Source organism: Amblyraja radiata, unplaced genomic scaffold (assembly GCF_010909765.2).
Source record: "Amblyraja radiata isolate CabotCenter1 unplaced genomic scaffold, sAmbRad1.1.pri S97, whole genome shotgun sequence".
NCBI lineage: Eukaryota > Metazoa > Chordata > Chondrichthyes > Rajiformes > Rajidae > Amblyraja > Amblyraja radiata.
The window spans coordinates 80,871-99,278 of NW_022630179.1; the positions used below are offsets into that span (position 1 = coordinate 80,871).

Here is an 18,408-nt window from a genome sequence, read left to right on the forward strand (position 1 = left end):
GGCTAATGGGACTGAAGGATGATAAATCCCCTGGGCCTGATGGTCTACATCCCAGGGTCCTCAGGGAGGTGGCTCTAGAAATAGTGGACGCATTGGTGATCATTTTACAATGTTCAATAGATTCAGGATCAGTTCCTGTGGAGTCAAGGGATATAGGGAGAAGGCAGGCACAGGTTATTGATTGGGGACGATCAGCCATGATCACAATGAATGGCGGTGCTGGCTCGAAGGGCCGAATGGCCTCCTCCTGCACCTGTTTTCTATGTTTCTATATCCAATGGGAGGTGTGCACACTCACCGTTCTCTACAGTAAAATCTCCGTTACTTGTGTGAAGAATGGTTCCGTTTCCCCGCACTTCACACACATACAGCTTCCCATCCTCCACTGTAACGTGTTGAACCATCAGATAGACCGTGTTATCCAGGCGGATGTAATCAGTGTTGCTCCTGTTCTGCTGGGATGAGTCCATGGGTCTCCACTGAAGACTGACTGTATCTGAGAGTCTGGAGATGGTGCAGCTGAGTGTAATGTCACTGCCCAGCAGAGGCCTCTGTGGACTTGCTTCAACTATGAAAAACATATCAATGAGATTCAGAGTGAGTAGTGGTTTGTACAAGTCAAGTCCCAGATAGGACAATGACATTCTTGCTTGCTGCAACACAACAGAATATTGTAGTCATCAATACAGAACAGATCAGTGTGTCCATATACCATAGAATATTTATATATACACACATAAATAAACAGATAAAGTACAATAGGCTGTTATAGTTTAGAGTTTGTTTGAAGTTGTGTTTAATAGTCTGATGGCTGTGGGGAAGTAGCTGTTCCTGAACCTGGATGTTACAGATTTCAGGCTCTTGTACCTTCTACCTGATGGTAGCGGAGAGATGAGTGTGTGGCCAGGATGGTGTGGGTCTTTGATGATGCTGCTAGCCTGTTTGAGGCAGCGACTGTGATAGATCCCCTCGATGGAAGAGAGGTCAGAGCAGATGATGGACTGGGCAGTGTTTACTACTTTTTGCAGCCTTTTCTGCTCCAGGGCGCTCAAGTTGCCGAACCAAGCCACGATGCAACTGGTCAGCATGCTCTCTACTGTGCACATGTAGATGTTAGAGAGAGTCCTCCTTGACAAACCGCATCTCCGTAATCTTCTCAGGAAGTAGAGGAGCTGATGAGCTTTCTTTATAGTTGCATCAGTGTTCTGGGACCAGGAGAGATCTTTGGAAAGATGCACGTCCTGAAATTTGAAGCTCTTGACCCTTTCCACCATCGACCCGATGATATAAACGGGGCTGTGGGTCCCCATCCTACCCTTTCCAAAGTCCACAATCAGTTCCTTGGTTTTGCTGGTATTGAGGGCCAGGTTATGGTGCTGGCACCATATGGACAGTTGCTCGATCTCTCTTCTATACTGTGACTCATCCCCATCAGTGATACGTCCCACAACAGTGGTGTCGTCAGCGAACTTGATGATGGAGCTCGCACTATGACCGGCTACGCAGTCATGAGTATAGAGTGAGTACAGCAGGGGGCTGAGCACGCAGCCTTGAGGTGCTCCCGTGCTGATTGTTATTGAGGCTGACACATTTCCACTAATACGAACAGACTGTGGTCTGTGAATGAGGAAGTCGAGGATCCAATTGCAGAGGGATGCGCAGAGACCCAGTTCTGTGAGTTTGGTAAGCAGCTTGGAGGGGATTATTGTGTTAAATGCCGGCTGTTCACCGTGGGACTGCAGTTGAAACCGGCAACATACAGGCATTGTTGGATTTACACATGCTCTGTTTCAAATATTCACAAACTGTTGAAAATGCACCTATTTCCACTCCTAGGTGTATCTGATTGGTCTCAAGAGGCGAACTCTATGGCAGAGCTCATGTTCCACAGGTGATGAATGGACTTCCATCCACCTGGTCACAGGGTAACATTAAATAGCAGTGTTACCCCGGGACCACTACACGGACACATTGGTTCCATACCACCTTGCTTGCCGCGATCACCTTACCGTGTGCCGGCAAGAAGACCATGGTATTCGCTGCGGCTAGATTCATTGATTTGCTGTTCCCAGTGAAGTCATCAAACTATTATCACCCATCCCTGCTGATCATTACAGAATCAATGAACAAAATCACTTCCCCAGCTATTTGACTTTTCACCGGGTGGAAGAAGTCTCACAATTCCCGCCATCTCTCATCATTCATTAGAGGTGACAATATTTACAGAGATTAATTCAACATTATTGATCCTTATCGCACCCACTCACCTTTCATCCCAAATATTTCATATTGTTTCAGGATTTGCTTTCTCGGTTCTGAGTCAAAGTGAAAATTCCCGCCAATTTAAATGTGGGTTTATCAATTGTTAGATCAAGGGTATAGGAATTCACTTTCATCTCCGGGTACAATTTGCCAGCGGCGTTATCTTTGATCCAAGAGTTCCTCATTCTTCTAAAAGTCGACAATTTTCCGATTTCCTTCCCTGAGTGTGGTTTCCATTCCCAGACAACAACAGCGTCTTTCTCAGCATTGTCCGGTCCGTTTAACACAATGTCATCTCCATTATCCAAGAAATACATTCGATTTCTGTTTTCTGTTGCGAATACTAACAATGAAGAATTAACATTTTAAACACATTTTCCCCACCCACCCCATATCTGTAATCATTAATTTTGAACTGCATTTAATTCCAGACAGTTGTGATCTTCCTTGGAAACCCCAGCGAGGAAGTCACGGTTTGTGAAGAGATGTGTGTGTGGAATAACCTGGCCTGATTGATGCAGGGATATTTCATCACATGAGTGAGTGAGTGAGTGAGCGGGGGAGGGGGAGGGAGGTGGGGATAGGTGGTTGTGTTGGGGTTAGTGGAGGAACTACACCTGGTTTTGAAGGGACTTTGTGGGAGCGTGAAGTGAAGACATTGCGTCTGGTTCTCGGGCTGCGACTGGATCGATAAGTCAAGGGAAGTTCCACCCACATGGACTGTGGTGAGGAGATGTTTGGGGAGGATGGTGTGGACAACCGTGGCAAAGGCTGCAGAGGCTGAGCGGGATGAGGAGGGAGAGTTTAACTCTGCTACAAGTTCACAGGAGGCCATTTCTGACTTTGATAAGGACCGTGTCGGTGCAGGAGAAGGAGAGGGAGTTGATGGGATGGGCTCATAAATGGAGGTCCAGCAAGGATGGGGTGGATTTGTGAAACAGCAACACATAGAGGGATGTGGAATGGAGGTCCAGCAAGGATGGTGTGGATTGGTGAGGCAGCAACACATACAGGGATGTGGAATGGAGGTCCAGCAAGGATGGCGTGGGTTTGTGAGGCAGCAACACATTCAGGGATGTGGAATGGAGGTCCAGCAAGGATGGCGTGGGTTTGTGAAGCAGCAACACATTCAGGGATGTGGAGAGGAAAGTGAGATTGACAATGGAGTGCGGGTTTACACGGACAATGATAACTAATGCAAGGTGATTGTGACCGGTGAAGAGAAAGTACTTACTCTGTGTGGAAACTGGTCGAAGCAGGAAAACCAAGAAACCCAACATCAAACCAGCTGGCAAACTGTTGCAGAGAAACCTCGGCCTCATTTTGTACATTCTCTGTTTTGAAACAAGGCGCACTTTTAGACTAAGGATCAGTAAATTGGTAGTTGGCAAATGTTGTATTGAGTACAGCCAGTTTGAAACTCCTGACCCTGGGGCGTTTTAGAATTGGCCGCACACAATTACATTCACTAGGTGGATTCTGCTGCTGGAATATTGTCACTTCAGTAATCTGGGATGTCTGGGTATGTGTGTGTCAATTTTTCTTCAGATGCGTTTTCATTTTGTACGTAAAAACCCAATTGAGAACCAGGGGCGATTCATTAAAAAAAATACAGCCAGATTTATCACTTCTGAAACTTTTTAGATGCCAAAGGAATCAAGAAAAAACACAAATAATGCCTCAGTTGATGAAATGTAGTGAGCAAACGGCCAATGTTCGCTAAGCACTCTGTCTGTTGTCCCTTTAGTTCTCACTTATATCGAACGTAATTTCTCCTCACTTTTGGAATTCTGAAGTAGGTGAATGTCTCACATGGTCATCCCGATTTCCATAATTATTTGCAGCGCAAAAATTGACATTTTCGGCGGGTTTTAACGGATCCGCTACGTTCAGATTCAGATTCAGATTTAACTTTAATTGTCGTTGTCAGTGTACAGTACAGAGACAATGAAATGCGGTTAGCATCTCCCTGGAAGATGTAGTTGGAAACAATGGTCAGTGCCTACCTGCAGTACATCGCGTGTAATCCATTTGGTGCAGTGTCGGAACCGTACGGTTCATGGGTCGTGACCCGACTGCCGTGAAACCTCCCTCTGTGTGTGTGTGTGAATATTTACGTGTGTGTGTGTGTGTGTGAATATGTGTGTGAGTGAATATGTGTGTGTGCGCTTATATATGTGTGTGTGTGTGTGTGTGTGTGTGAGTGTGTGTGTGTGTGTGCGTGTGTGTGTGTGTGTGTGTGTGTGTGTGTGTGTGTGTGTGTGTGTGTGTGTGTGTGTGTGCGTGATTATATGTGTGTGTGTGTGAATATGAGTGTGTGTGCATATGTGTGTGAGTGCATGTGAATATATGTGTGTGTGAAATAGTATAATATTTCGTAGTTCAGAGCTTATTTGTTAAGTTTAATAGTGTGATGGATGTCAGGAAGAAGCTGTTCCTCAATGTAGATGTTAGTTTTCAGTACATAAGTCGGACGTGACTCCAGAAGTCGGGCATCAGTCAGTCCACAAGCTATGAGAGTCAGTCCAAAGGCCATGAGTTGATCCCAAGGCAGTGAGTCCACAGGTCATGAGTAAATCGCTCACTGCCCCTCTCCTCCACTGACACCTCAAGACGCTGCCCTCAGCCTGGCTATAGGATGCACCCCCTACTGAAGCCGTCCACATCCCCTGCATGAGGACACCCCCCACCCCCCCCCCCCTTATCATCAGGTCACGACAATCCCCGCCTGAAGCGGTTCTTCGCTGCACGACATTTACCACCCATAGGGCAGTCTTGAGGTGGGGGTTAAGTCTGTATATATGTGTGTGAGTGAGTGAGTCCGTGTGTATCAGTGTGTGTGTGTGTATGAGTATGTGTGTGTGTGGGTCTTTGTGTGAATGTGAGTGTCATTGAGTTTGTGTGTGCGTGAATGAGTCTGTTTGTGAATATGTGTATGAGAATGTGTGTGAGTGTGTGAATATGTGTGTGTATGTGTGAGAATGTGTGTGTGTGTGTGTGTGTGTGTGTGAATATGTGCGTGTGTGTGTGAAGATGTGTGTGTACGTGTGTGTGTGTCTGAATGTGTGTGCGTGTGTGTGAATATGTGTGTGTGTACGTGTGTGTGTCTGAATATGTGTGTGAGTGAATGTGTGTGTGTGTGTATGAATATATGTGTGTGAGTACGTGTGAATATATATGTGTGTGTGTGTGAAATAATATAGTATTTCGTAGTTCAGAGCTTATTTGTTAAGTTTTATAGCGTGATGGCTGTCAGGAAGAAACTGTTCCTCAATGTAGATGTTACCGTTTTCAGTTTACAAAAGTCGGACGTGACTCCAGAAGTCGGGCATCAGTCAGTCCACAAGCCGTGAGAGTCAGTCAATCTAAAGGGCACGAGTCAATCCCAAGGCAGTGAGTGAGTCCACAGGTCATGAGTAAATCGCTCACTGCCCCCTCTCCTCCACTGACATGCCTCACTTCCGCCTGGCTATAGGATGCACCCCCTACTGAAGCCGCCCTCATCCCCTGCATGAGCCCCCCCCCCCCCATTTCTCATCAGCTCACGAGAACCCCCATCTGAAGCTGTGCCCCTCCCTTGGCTGCACAATGTTTACCACCCCCCACCCCACCCTGACAGCCTCTACCTCAAAAAAATGTTTTGCACAAAATCTTCAGTGTTCATTAACAACTGAAATTGTCTTTGGGCTGCTTTTTCAATATCATGTCAGGAAATGTTAGAGGTCAAGGTGATGTGGCTATTGCTGTAGTATCCTCTAGGATAGCAGCTACATTTCTGCCTGGTGGAAGAACTACACATTCTCGATTCAAAATACCCATCCAAGTGGCCGAGGATACATTGTGCAACTTGGAGAAGAACTCTAAGACGGCACATTTCACGAGGCAAGTGAAAGTCATTGTTTGCGATGAATGTCCAATGGTTATGAGAGAATGCTTTGAAGTTGTGGACAGAACTCTTCCAGATGTCTTCAGCACCACCAAGCATTTTGGTGCCCCCCTGCCAGTACAGGCCTCAGTGACTGAGCTGCCAGCCCTCAGTGACTGAGCTGCCAGCCCAAAAATCCATTCCGCCCACAAACTCCATACTAGCCCTCTGGAAACCAGTACCTTTGGCCCAACATACTAGCTCAACAGAAATATGAAGGGAAATGTCAAAGGTTTCCTGAAGGATGGAACATCGCCCAAGAATGTTGTCATTAATAGCGTGCTTCGTTGAATTATGACTTCTGAGATATTCTCAGATTTTCCTTCTTAAAATTTGACCGCTGACTTTCTCTGTATTAAAATTGTCTCTTTTTATCAACAGGAAATAGTCATCAAGAGGCAGTGAGCAGCAGAACACAACAAGACGCAACAAGACACAACAAGTAAAAACTTAATAAATCTCATCATTAAAATTTAAATTGTTCTTATATTTTAGGAGTCATTCACATTTTAAACTTTAATAAAACCTTTTTGCACTTTTAATGCTGTGTGTTCTTCATCACAATAGAACCTAATAGGCAGGAATGGCTGCTCTGTAGGAGAGCCACTAAGAGTGCATCGGGGGGGGGAGGTTGTTTGGAGATGCACTGAATGTGTGGGTGGGAGGGGAATGGCAAGGTGCAGAGTGGGGGGGGGGGGGGCTGAAGGTAGGTGGGATGACTGAGTGAACTGCCAGCGTACCAGGCGTGAGTTACTGCACTGCCAGTCCACGAGCCGTGATTTAGTGAACTGCCAGCCCAATAATCCATTAAGTCCACCCTCTCCCCCTTCTCTATCTTACTGTCTGTCACCTGTTTTGGGCAGAATTTCTGGCAGTTTCTCAGCCGCCATCGTGCCAGGTCCGAGTGATTGTACTGCCAGCCCTCAGTTACTGAGCTGCCAGCCCAAAAATCCATTCGGCCCACAAACTCCGTACTAGCCCTCTGGAAATCAGTACCTTCGGCCCACAACACTCATACTAGCGCAACAGAAAGCCCCCTTCCCATTGGCCAGCAATATTGGAATTGCTGCAGAGGTGGAATATTGTGTTGGGTGTCCAGCCCTCTCGTGTGAGGCCGGGACCCAACGGGTCCCACTTAGTCTAGTAGACTATATTACTCAAAAACTAAAATAAGTAAACTTTTTCCAAATGTCTCCCCCATCTGTGATAAATGTCTATCCCAAGAAGCAACTGTACCTTTGTTTTTTGTAGAAAAGTCCAAACATTTTGGAATGAAATCTTTGAAATGTTTACAAAATTATTTAAAATAAAACTGAAACCGAACTCAGAATTGATTATTTTTGGAACAATGGAATCAGCCCTGAGCTAACTGTGTCCCAAAAGAGCCGATTTAATTACTGTTTAATAATGGGGAAAAAACTCATACTTAAATTCTGGATAAACGCCACAACACCAACAATAAATATGTGGATTTCAAATATGTTCGAAACGTTACACCTGGAAGATATGAGATTCCTTCTAGCAGGCAAACCAGACCATTTCCAAAAGCTTTGGTCTCCATTTATCGACTTACTACAAGTACAAGGTGCAACAGAATTCTGAAATTAAATGGTTTCAGGACCTGGTGAGGGGGGAGGAAAAATATAAAGTTGGTTTATCCCTTTTAGCTCTTTTTTCTACTTTTATAATATATCTTCTGTTTTCTTTTTCTCTTTTTCTTTTTCTATGGCTTGCTTCTTAACTCTTTTTCGAACTTTTCATGTCTAAGGGTCTCTTTTGATCACTCTTTCACACACTTACTATCCTATTTAACTCTCTTTACTTTTCTTCTTTTCAAAGTTTAAAATATAAAGTGGTACAGGAAAGGTATTATGTTATTTTTGGCATATTATTGTAATGTACACTACTAATAAATAAAATTATATTTAAAAAATAAATAAATACAAAAAAGAAAGTATTGAACACGGAGTTCCGTTTCCAGATTCCAGTTAAACCACACCTTTACCTGAAGTGAACCTGTAGTAAGGTCGCCTACCTTGTGGGAAGAGACTGATGGTGAACGAGTCCAGAGACTGGGCAGCAAAGCTCCAAGCACGGTGACACACTGACTTCCCCAGTCTCACGCTGTGTCTTATGAAACTACAGGACCTTCCTCTTCCTCTTCAGCTCAGGGTTTAGACATCACTTCTGTTTAAAGTGTTTGTGTCAGTGTAAAACACATCTTGTCAAACCTTATTCGGCAAAGGAAAATGGGAATTTACTGAGCTCAAACATGCATTGGATGCGTTGATACATGGAACCTCATCTTTCTAAATGGGAAGGGGAGAAAGGGGAAGTACAACGGGATCTGGGGGTCCTTGTTCATCAGTCTATGAAAGTAAGCATGCAGGTACAGCAGGCAGTGAAGAAAGCCAATGGCACGTTGGCTTTATAACAAGATGATTCAAATATAGGAGCAAAGAGGTCCTTCTGCAGTTGTACAGAGCCCTGGTGAGACCACACCTGGAGTATTGTGTGCAGTTTTGGTCCCCTAAGTTGAGGAAGGACATTCTTGCTGTTGAGGGAGCCCAGCGTAGGTTCGCCAGGTTAATTCCCGGGATGGCGGGACTGTTATATGCTGAGAGAATGGAGCGGCTGGGCTTGTACACTCTGGAGTTTAGGATGAGAGGGCATCCCATTGAAACATATAAGATTGTTAAGGGTATGTACACGCTAGAGGCAGGAAATATGTTTCCGATGTTGGGGGAGTCCAGAACCAGGGGCCACAGTTTAAGAATAAGGAGTAAGCCATTTAGAACAGAGACCAGGAAACACCTTTTCTCACAGAGAGTGGTGAGTCTGTGCAATTCTCTGCCTCAGTGGGCGGTGGAGGCAGGTTCTCTGGATGCTTTCAAGAGAGAGCTAAATAGGGCTCTTAAAGATAGCGGAGTCAGGGATATGGGGAGAAGGCAGGAACGGGATACTGATTGGGGATGATCAGCCATGATCACATTGAATGGCGGTGCAGGCTCGAAGGGCCGAATGGCCTCTACTCCTGCACCTGTTGTCTATTGTCTAAAGGATATTGGAGGATAACAAATGTCAAGGGCATTGGGGAATGAGAGTATCTATTGTTGTGTAATGATGAGTATGTGTCAATCTTCTTGTATCTGTAGTGATTTTCTGATTGAGTTTAGTTTTGAGACACAGCATGGAAACTTGCCCTTCAGCCCTCTGTCCATGCCGACCACTGATCACCCGTTCACACTCGTTCTGTTCTCTCACTTTCCCATCCGCTCCCTACACACTACAGGCAATTTATGGAGGTCCAGTTACCCTACATCCCCACTCATTCGTGGCCACAGGGAGCGTGCTATCTCCACCCAGAGAGCACCCGAGGTAGGTCAGGATGGAACCCTGATCACCGACACTGTGAGGCAGCAGCTCTAACACCTGTGTCACTGTGATTTGGGTGGTTTGGCTGTTTAAAACGATGTGAGTTTTGGGTTGAGGAGAACACAAACCAGTAGATGTGATAATAAAATGCTGTATTTACTCAGTTATTCCAATATTGAGTGTAATTATCTCCTGAGTTTCACACAAGGTAAACGCACCAGTCACCAGTCTCATCATCATCCAATTTCTTCTGCAACTTTCAGTTTTCTCCAAATCAAACGGCACAGTTGCACCAAGACCTTCACAACCTCTGGGAATAAATCACGTCCCTTCCAGTTCAATTCAGTTTAGTTCAGTGTCACGTTCGTGAGGAAAAGAGAAAAGCTTTTGCAGATTGCTAACCAGCCTGGAGAAAGACAAGTATAATTAATGCTATTCACAACTGAAGTTAGAATAGTTTCCAGTAACACATATTCAAGCAGATGACTGTGTAATGTTTGAAATATCTGTGATAATGGCAAATGACAGAATCTGTTGTTTTGTAATGAATGGAACGGTGAATATTCTTGCCTGTTCATGCTGTAGTTGGTCCGATAGATCAAGCTAATATTCATTGCATCAGATCATGGTGGAGGTTGGACTTAGGAGGTCACCAATCAGCTGCATATGATCATCAAACTAGTACAATTTTACAAATAAATCCAATATTGAGAGCACATTTCTCCTCAGTTCTGAATTTCACTCAAGGTAGAACCTCCAGCAAACATCTTCACAATCACTAGTTTTTCCCTCTGTCATTTGGTGTTCTCCAAGCCCAACCTCACAGAGTTGCACCAAGATCTTCACAGCCTAGAGATATAGACACGAGAGATACATTGTGTTCCAGGTGTACACTGGCCCTATCCCCGAACTCTATCCCCATTACATTGATGACTGCATCGATGCTAGAAAATATATCCACAATATGCAAACACACTCCATACCCAGAATTGTTTGGTCATGTTAGTGGAGTGGCACAAATTGACCCAGTTAGTCACCATCATAACTTGGAAATACATTGCTGATCCTTCGTTATTTGTGGGGCCTACTTCTATCATTTACACCATTTACTAAACACATCCATCAGTGGTGGAATAAGGATGGCCACATCCTCATGGGTTAAAACTGGAAGCCTAAACACTGAGGCCCACATCCAAAAACATAGATATATCAGCAAAACATCCGGAGGGAATCACAACGTGCAGCTCATCATCAGCTCAGGAGTTAGTGTCGTCCTCATTGTGACAAGAAATCTAATCAGGCTCGTTCCTTAATCCGGGTTAACAACTCATTTCCCCCATATTGTGTGAATTCTGCAGAGAAATACAATTCATTTTTATTGCTGCTCAGCCTCTGTTTTAAATATTTTCCCCCAGTTCCTGAATCTTTCTCTTCGTAATTCATCTCATCTCCCCGTCCACCCCACACTGTCCGTCACTCTCACATTCTAAACATAGAAACATAGACAATAGGTGCAGGATTAGAGGCCATTCGGCCCTTCGAGCCTGCACCATTTGCCATTCAACATGATCATGGCTGATCATCCAACTCAGTATCCTGTACATGCCTTCTCTCCATACTCCCTGATCCCTTTAGCCACAAGGGCCACATCTAACTCCCCCTTAAATATAGCCAATGCACTGGCCTCAACTACCTTCTGTGGCAGAGAATTCCACAGATTCACCACTCTCTGTGTAAAAAAATGTCTTCTCATCCCGGTCCTAAAAGACTTCCCCCTTATCCTTAAACTTTGACCCCTTGTCCTGGACTGCCCGAACATCGGGAACAATCTTCCTGAATTTAGCCTGTCCAACCCCTTAATAATTTTGTGAGTTTCTATAAGATCCCCCCTCAATCTTCTAAATTCTAGCGAGTACAAGCCAAGTCTATCCAGTCTTTCTTCATATGAAAGTCCTGACATCCCAGGAATCAGTCTGGTGAACCTTCTCTGTACTCCCTCAACTCCCTCCAGGGCCTAACACAAGGTCCTTCCTCTTTTACGCTGACGTTATCTCTCTTTACCCTTTACATTTTAAAGTAATTCCGTATAATTCTATTTATGTAATTTTTTTAAATACATGAGAACAGAACATGGGGCATGTGTGTTGAGGATGCATTTATTATAAGGATAATAACTAACTATTGTATTGTTGGTGTCTTGACCAAAAAGCGTAATATTTAAAATTATTGTTGCTTCTTCCCACTGATTAAAAATAAAATAACAGTGTTTCTATTTAGTAAATGTTGCTCTATATTCATTAAAACTTATTTCAATCTCCAACCTGGTTTGGTGTTTCCGGGTTCCAAAACAGTGTTTGGATATTTAAAATAATTTATGCGATAAGACAATGTATTTTTGAATGTATGTAAGTGAAATCATGGTAAACAAATCTATTGTAGATGATGGTGATGTACCGTGTAGAATAGAAAAGGGAGAAGTTGTGGAGACACAAGAGTTTGTAGATTCTGGAAACACGAGCAAAGAGCAAATTGCTGAAGGGAATTTGTGGATCAGGAATCATCTGTGGAAGTAAATGGACAAATGACCATTCGCAACTGAAGAAGGGTCACGATACACAGGGTCATCTGTACATTTACCTCGACAGACGCTGCCTGACCCATTGAGTCCATCCAGTAGATTGTTCTTGTTTGTTTCAGGTAGAACAAGTCGATGTGTCCAATTTTCAGAAGGTCTTTGAATTTTTAAATATGTGGATTAGGCAATGTTAAACAGGCATGAATTGAAAATTATTTGGCAGACAGGAAAGAGAGAGGAGACTTTGTTATGGTGGCAGGTGGTGATGAATGATCCAGCATCAAGCCAGTTCTTGAGTCTGTTATTTTCAATGTTCATCAATGGTATTGACAATGAAACAAATTTAATGTTTCTAAGTTTGATGACATGAAATTGAGAGTAAATAGGAGAAGCAAAGAGGATGCAAAGGGGTTTCCAGGTGATGTCAGTCAGTTGAGTTACCTGCCAAATATAAACAGATGCAGCAGAGAGTCATAGAGCTGTAGAGCATGGAAATAGACACATCAACCCAACACACACATGCTGACCAAGATGTCCAACTGACCCCATCACAATTGGCTACGCATGGCCTATGTCTCTCCAAACATGTCTTTGTGCTCTCCTTACCGGAGAAAGGGTTTTTCAGCCACACATGTAATGCAGCCAAGGCTGACTAGACTGATTCCTGGAATGGCAGGACTAATGTGTAAGGACAGGAGGAGCTGACTGAGCCAGTAGTCACTGGAATTTGGAAGACTTAAACATGACCTCTCTAAATTAAACAACATTCAAAGCAGAGCTAGCAGACTCGATGCACAAAGATATTTCCAGTGACTGTAGGATCTGGAACAAGGGGTTTTGGACTCAAGATAAGAGGTGAAACATTTAGGGCTGAGACATTTCTTCATTGTGAATATGGTGAGCCATTGAAATTCACTCCACAGAAAATGGTAGATGGCAGGTCACTGAATCTTGTTCAGTAGGGGATAGATTTATTTGACATAAAATGCATCAACCCTTATCGGGAGAGAATTGGAATATGAGAATGTTTTGAATGATTGAACAGGCTCAAAGTGACAAATAATTCACCCCTGATTCTCTTTTGCATGTTTCAATAGGTTTTGGGATAGATTGATGTTGTCTTAGTCCTTCACACTTCTGATGTTTATTTACACATTGTGAAATTTAGTCAGATAAAAAACAGGAAGTGAAACAACCCAGAGCTGAGAATAGACGAATCATTGTGGTTAAATTGCAACAGATCTTCCTGCAGTCTTGACCATTGCTCTGAATTTTGCATCATATCCTGAATCATTCAGAGCAATGGTCAAAGCTGCAGGAAGATCTGTTGCAATTTAACCACAATGATTCGTCTATTCTCAGCTATGGGTTGTTTCACTTCCTGTTTTTTATCTGACTAATTTTCACAATGTGTAAATAAACATCAGAAGTGTGAAGGACAAAGACAACATCAAACTATCCCAAAACCTATTGAAACATGCAAAAGAGAATCAGGGGTGAATTATTTGTCACTTTGAGCCTGTTCGATCATTCAAAACATTGTCATATTCCAATTCTCTCCCGATAAGTGTTGATGCATTTTATGTCAAATAAATCTATCCCCTACTTAACAAGATTCAGTGACCTGCCATCTACCATTTTCTGTGGAGTGAATTTCAATGGCTCACCATATTCACAATGAAGAAATGTCTCAGCCCTAAATGTTTCACCCCTTATCTTGAGTCCAACCCCCTTCTTCCGGATCCTACAGTCACTGGTAATATCTTTATGTATCGAGTCTGTCTATCTCTGCTTTGAATTATGTTTAATTTAGAGAGGTCATGTTTATGTCTTCCAGACTCCAGTGACTACTGGCTCAGTCAGCTCCTCCTCTCCTTACACATTAGTCCTGCCATTCCAGGAATCAGCCTGGTCAGCCCTGGCTGCATTAAATGTGTGGCTGAAAAACCCTTTCTCCGGTAAGGAGAGCACAAAGACATGTTTAGAGAGACATGGGCCAGGCGTAGCCAATTGTGATGGGGTCAGTTGGACATATTGGTCAGCATGTGTGTGTTGGGTTGATGTGTCTATTTCCATGCTCTACAGCTCTATGACTCTCTGCTGCATCTGTGTATAATTGGCAAGTAACTCAACTGACTGACATCACCTGGAAACCTCTTTGCATCCTCTTAGCTTCTCCTAATTACTCTCAGTTTCATGTCATCAAACTTAGAAACATTAAATTTGTTTTCTTGTCAATACCATTGATGGACATTGAAAATAACAGACTCAAGAACTGGCTTGATGCTGGATCATTCATCACCACCTGCCACCCTAACAGAGTCTCCTCTCTGTTTCCTGTCTGCCAAATAATTTTCAATTTTACTTCGGAGTCACGCGAGTGACTACGTGAAGAACCCCGCCAGGCCGCATGCGCGTGTTATCGCTTTCACGCTTGCGAAACGACAGGCGGGGTGGAGCATTCCCCCGCAGCGGTAAGTTTGAAACCGCGATCTGCAGGTAAGTGACTTACTCTGCGGTAGTGTTTGTCCCCACGCTGTTTTTACACAGGGGGGGGGGGGGGGAAGCTGGACAAAATAGTGTCCACAAGTGCTGCGAGTGAAGCTGGCTGGGGAGGACCGCGAAGTTGCGGGAGCCAGCAGCAGCTGAAGGCACAAGCCCCGTAAGGGATCAGCTGTGGCGACTTTTGGTCCCGCGCCGGCCAGAACACCACGGCCACAGAATGGGGCCGTCGACTTTGACAAGTCGAAACGGCAGGAGGCGGGGTGGAACGACGTTACCTCCTAGCGACAGTTTAAACCTGGACCTGCAGGTAAGTGAAACTGCGGTCTTTATTCTCCCCATACTGTTTCACAGGTGGGGAAACATGGAGAACTGTGCAAACAACGGCAAGCGGCACAGGAATCACCCGTAAGGGAACAGCTGTGCCCGACATCGCTCCCGCACCGGCCAGATTAAACACCATGGCTGGGCGGAAGCCAATACATAACGGAGCCGTTGGCTTTAACAAGTCAAAACGGCTGGAGGAGGGGTGGAAGGACGTTCCCCCTTAACAGCAAGTTTTAAGCCTGGACCTGCAGGTAAATGATACTGCGGTCTTTATTGTTCCCATACTGTTCTACAGGTGGGGGAAACTTGCACAAGGCAAAGAAGTCAACCAGAGCTGCGACAAAGCTGGCGGGGGAAGACCGCGGAGTTGCGGACGCCAGCAGCGGCCGGCGGCACAGGAATCACCCGTAAGGGAACAGCTGTGCCCGACTTCGCCCCCGCACCGGCCAGATTAAACACTACGTCTGGGCGGGAGGGCAAGAAGAAAACCAAAAGAGTCGTTGACTGATGAGTCCGACTTTGAGCAGCCGCGAGCGGCCAGCGACCGAGAGCGCTGGAGCCGGTTGGAGCGGCTTATGGAGCAGAGCTCCAACATGACAGACTCCGGGAGATGGAGTCTAGTCACTGTGGGCAATATGTAAAACCCACAGCAGCACCTCTTGTAGGGCTGCACAGTGCATCTCCTTCGTCAGAGGGGAGTACTGGGGGGTCAATTCTGGGCTGACCCTGAAGAGGGGTTTGACGAACAAAACTACAAGTGCGCAGGAGTGCAGGAAGGCAAAATCTACTGGTCATGGTGTCCAAATACATACAGCCAGACCACGATGGACACCACTGCAAAAATACTTGGGAACAGGAAACTGCGCATCCCTGAATGTTCCAGTCGTGGAAATAGCATCTGGAAACATGTCGGAGCAGGACTTAGGAAAGCCCTGGGGCTCATAAAGGCGACAACATTAAGGATCTCCTACAGCCAAAGACAGCACCCTTATGCACCCACCAGCAGAACAAGAGAAGCTGGTGAAAGCTCAAAGGCCAGGCATACAGAACAGCGGTATTTTAGACCATAGCCCAGACAGGCCTTTCTGGATGATTCGCAAACCCCCAACCCAAAAACAAACCCAGACACCGGCGCCTCAACCTCGACGAAGACCACACAGAAGAAGCAAACTTCCACTGGTAACAATGGAGGTAGGTGGGTCTGGTCCCTTACAAATTATTGGAAGAGTGGATAATACACACATTGGTGGAGATTACACTCATTTGGACACATGGTGTATATTAACTGCAGACACTTATATCCTAAGCAGTATCCAGGGATATACCATTGAATTGTGCAAAAGGGGTAATGGGTAAACCGAACACGATTGGCTGGAATTTGTGTCTTATATCTTTACCAAAATAAAATAGATGATGCCAGTCGCATCATCATCGAATTGACCAAATTGAATACATTGTACTATATATTCAGTACAAAATGGGATCTGGTAACTGCTAAAGGACTGATTTCCAAAGGCTACTCCATGGCTGGCATCGATCTAAAAGATGCTTACTATTCAGTGCCTAAACGGACTGATCACAAACGTTATTTAAAAAAATTCAACTGGATGGGGCTGCTCTGGCAGTATAGAGCTCTACCAAATACATAATCATATGATCATACTAATTGTGGGCATAACTTTGGAGTTAGCCTAACTAGCTGTAACAGCCATCATACAATTGAGTGAAAACTGGGGTTATCATCCATCCAGTTAAATCTAAACTAACGCCTATCAACATAATGGATTATTTGTGGTTCACTATTGACAGCTCACATGTCGGTTACTTTACCAAAGGACAAGGCTACAGTCTTAACTGAGGCCTGCAACAACCCCACTGACATCAGTGAATCGTCTATCAGATTGGTAGCAAGTGTAATTGGCATATAGTGTCTGCCTATCCAGCCACACAATTTGGACCTTTGTATTACCAAAAATCTACAAAGGGCAAAAATACAAACACTCAAAGTTAATACTGGTCATTTCGACAGACCAATAAGCCACCAATCAAAGCTTATGGAATTAAGAAGGTGGAGGGATAACATTTGGCATTAGTCCAACCCTATCGTTATCAGCAAACCCTTAGTGGTGCTACAAACTGATGCCAATGCGCTTGGTTGGGGTACTACCAATTTCCATCTCCATCTGTGGAGATAGATGAAAGGCACAGGAGGAATCATTATCACAGACACTAGGCATAAACTACCTGGAAATGTGGGGTGCGTTCTATGGCCTAAAGTCATACTGCTCTGGGATAAATCACCAGCATGTTAGACTACAGAGTGACAATCTGACTAATACAATTTGATAATGGTGTATCCAGAGAAATATTGGAATATCAGCTACTTACCTACCAGGTAATCCAAAATTCAGTGACAGACATCAGGTCACACAAATTCAATAAAATAAGACTTAATCACCAGTTACCAACCTGTGTTTCTTGGGAACCAGACCCTGGGACAGCAGGGACAGATGCTTTTCACTGCATTGAGGGGGCAATTGTTTATCTAGCATTCTCTCCTTTTCTGCATCATCAGTCGGGTATTAAGAAAACTATAACAAGACTCAGCGTCTGTTAATTGGTAGTGCCGATTGGCCTACTTAACCATGGTTCCCTGTGATACTCAACATGGGTTTTAACCATGCATCACGATCATGAAACAACCAGATTATTGGTTCATCCCGTAACAGGAGAACCCATCCATGTCAAAAACAACAAACCTATCAATGTGTAGAGTCTAAAGAAACCTCTACTGCAACTGGGACTGGCGGACCGAACATTGAACATTATCTCAGCGGGCCACAGACAGTACACCAAAAAACTATATCTGGTATACATCAGGAAATGGGAGAAATATTGTCACAGAAACAACATCACCTACAGTTTGATGAACATAACGTCTGTTCTCGATTTCCTGGCAGGCCTCCATTATGATGAGGGGCTCAGTTACAGTGCCATTAACGGCGCCAGAAGTGCCATTTCAACATATCTATGGCGAGGATCAGAACGTCATTCTGTTGGGACTCACCCCTGGTAACCAAACTTATGAGGGGAATTTTTAATATCAATCCCCCAAGAAGCAGGTACTCTCTAAATGGGATATGAGTATTGCCCTAACGTTGCTAAGGAATTGGTCTCCAGCAACAGCTCTGTCCCTGCAAAGACTAACGCACAAAACAGTCATGCTGATAGAAACATAGAAACATAGAAACATCAGGAAATGGGAGAAATATTGTCACAGAAACAACATCACCTACATCACCATGGCTTTGGTCATGGCACTAAGGGTACAGTCGTACCTAAGTTAAGGCTGGACTATATGACTTCTTCAAGAGGAATATAACGTTTCATATTACGAATTAGTCAAACAGAACAGACCGGGATCATCAGGCCTCAAAATAGA

At 44.4% G+C, this 18,408-nt stretch overlaps 2 long non-coding RNA genes across 2 annotated transcripts; both read right to left on the bottom strand.

Moving 5' to 3' along the window:
* Positions 1 to 355: 355 nt before the first annotated feature.
* Positions 356 to 16,124, bottom strand: LOC116969664. The gene is made up of 3 exons (XR_004410888.1): positions 16,114 to 16,124; positions 15,071 to 15,074; positions 356 to 519 (listed from the first exon to the last, which is right to left on the bottom strand). It is a non-coding gene; the product is annotated as an uncharacterized LOC116969664 (long non-coding RNA).
* On the bottom strand, positions 2,370 to 8,285 carry LOC116969663. The gene is made up of 3 exons (XR_004410887.1): positions 8,223 to 8,285; positions 3,497 to 3,596; positions 2,370 to 2,593 (listed from the first exon to the last, which is right to left on the bottom strand). It is a non-coding gene; the product is annotated as an uncharacterized LOC116969663 (long non-coding RNA).
* Positions 16,125 to 18,408: the final 2,284 nt, after the last annotated feature.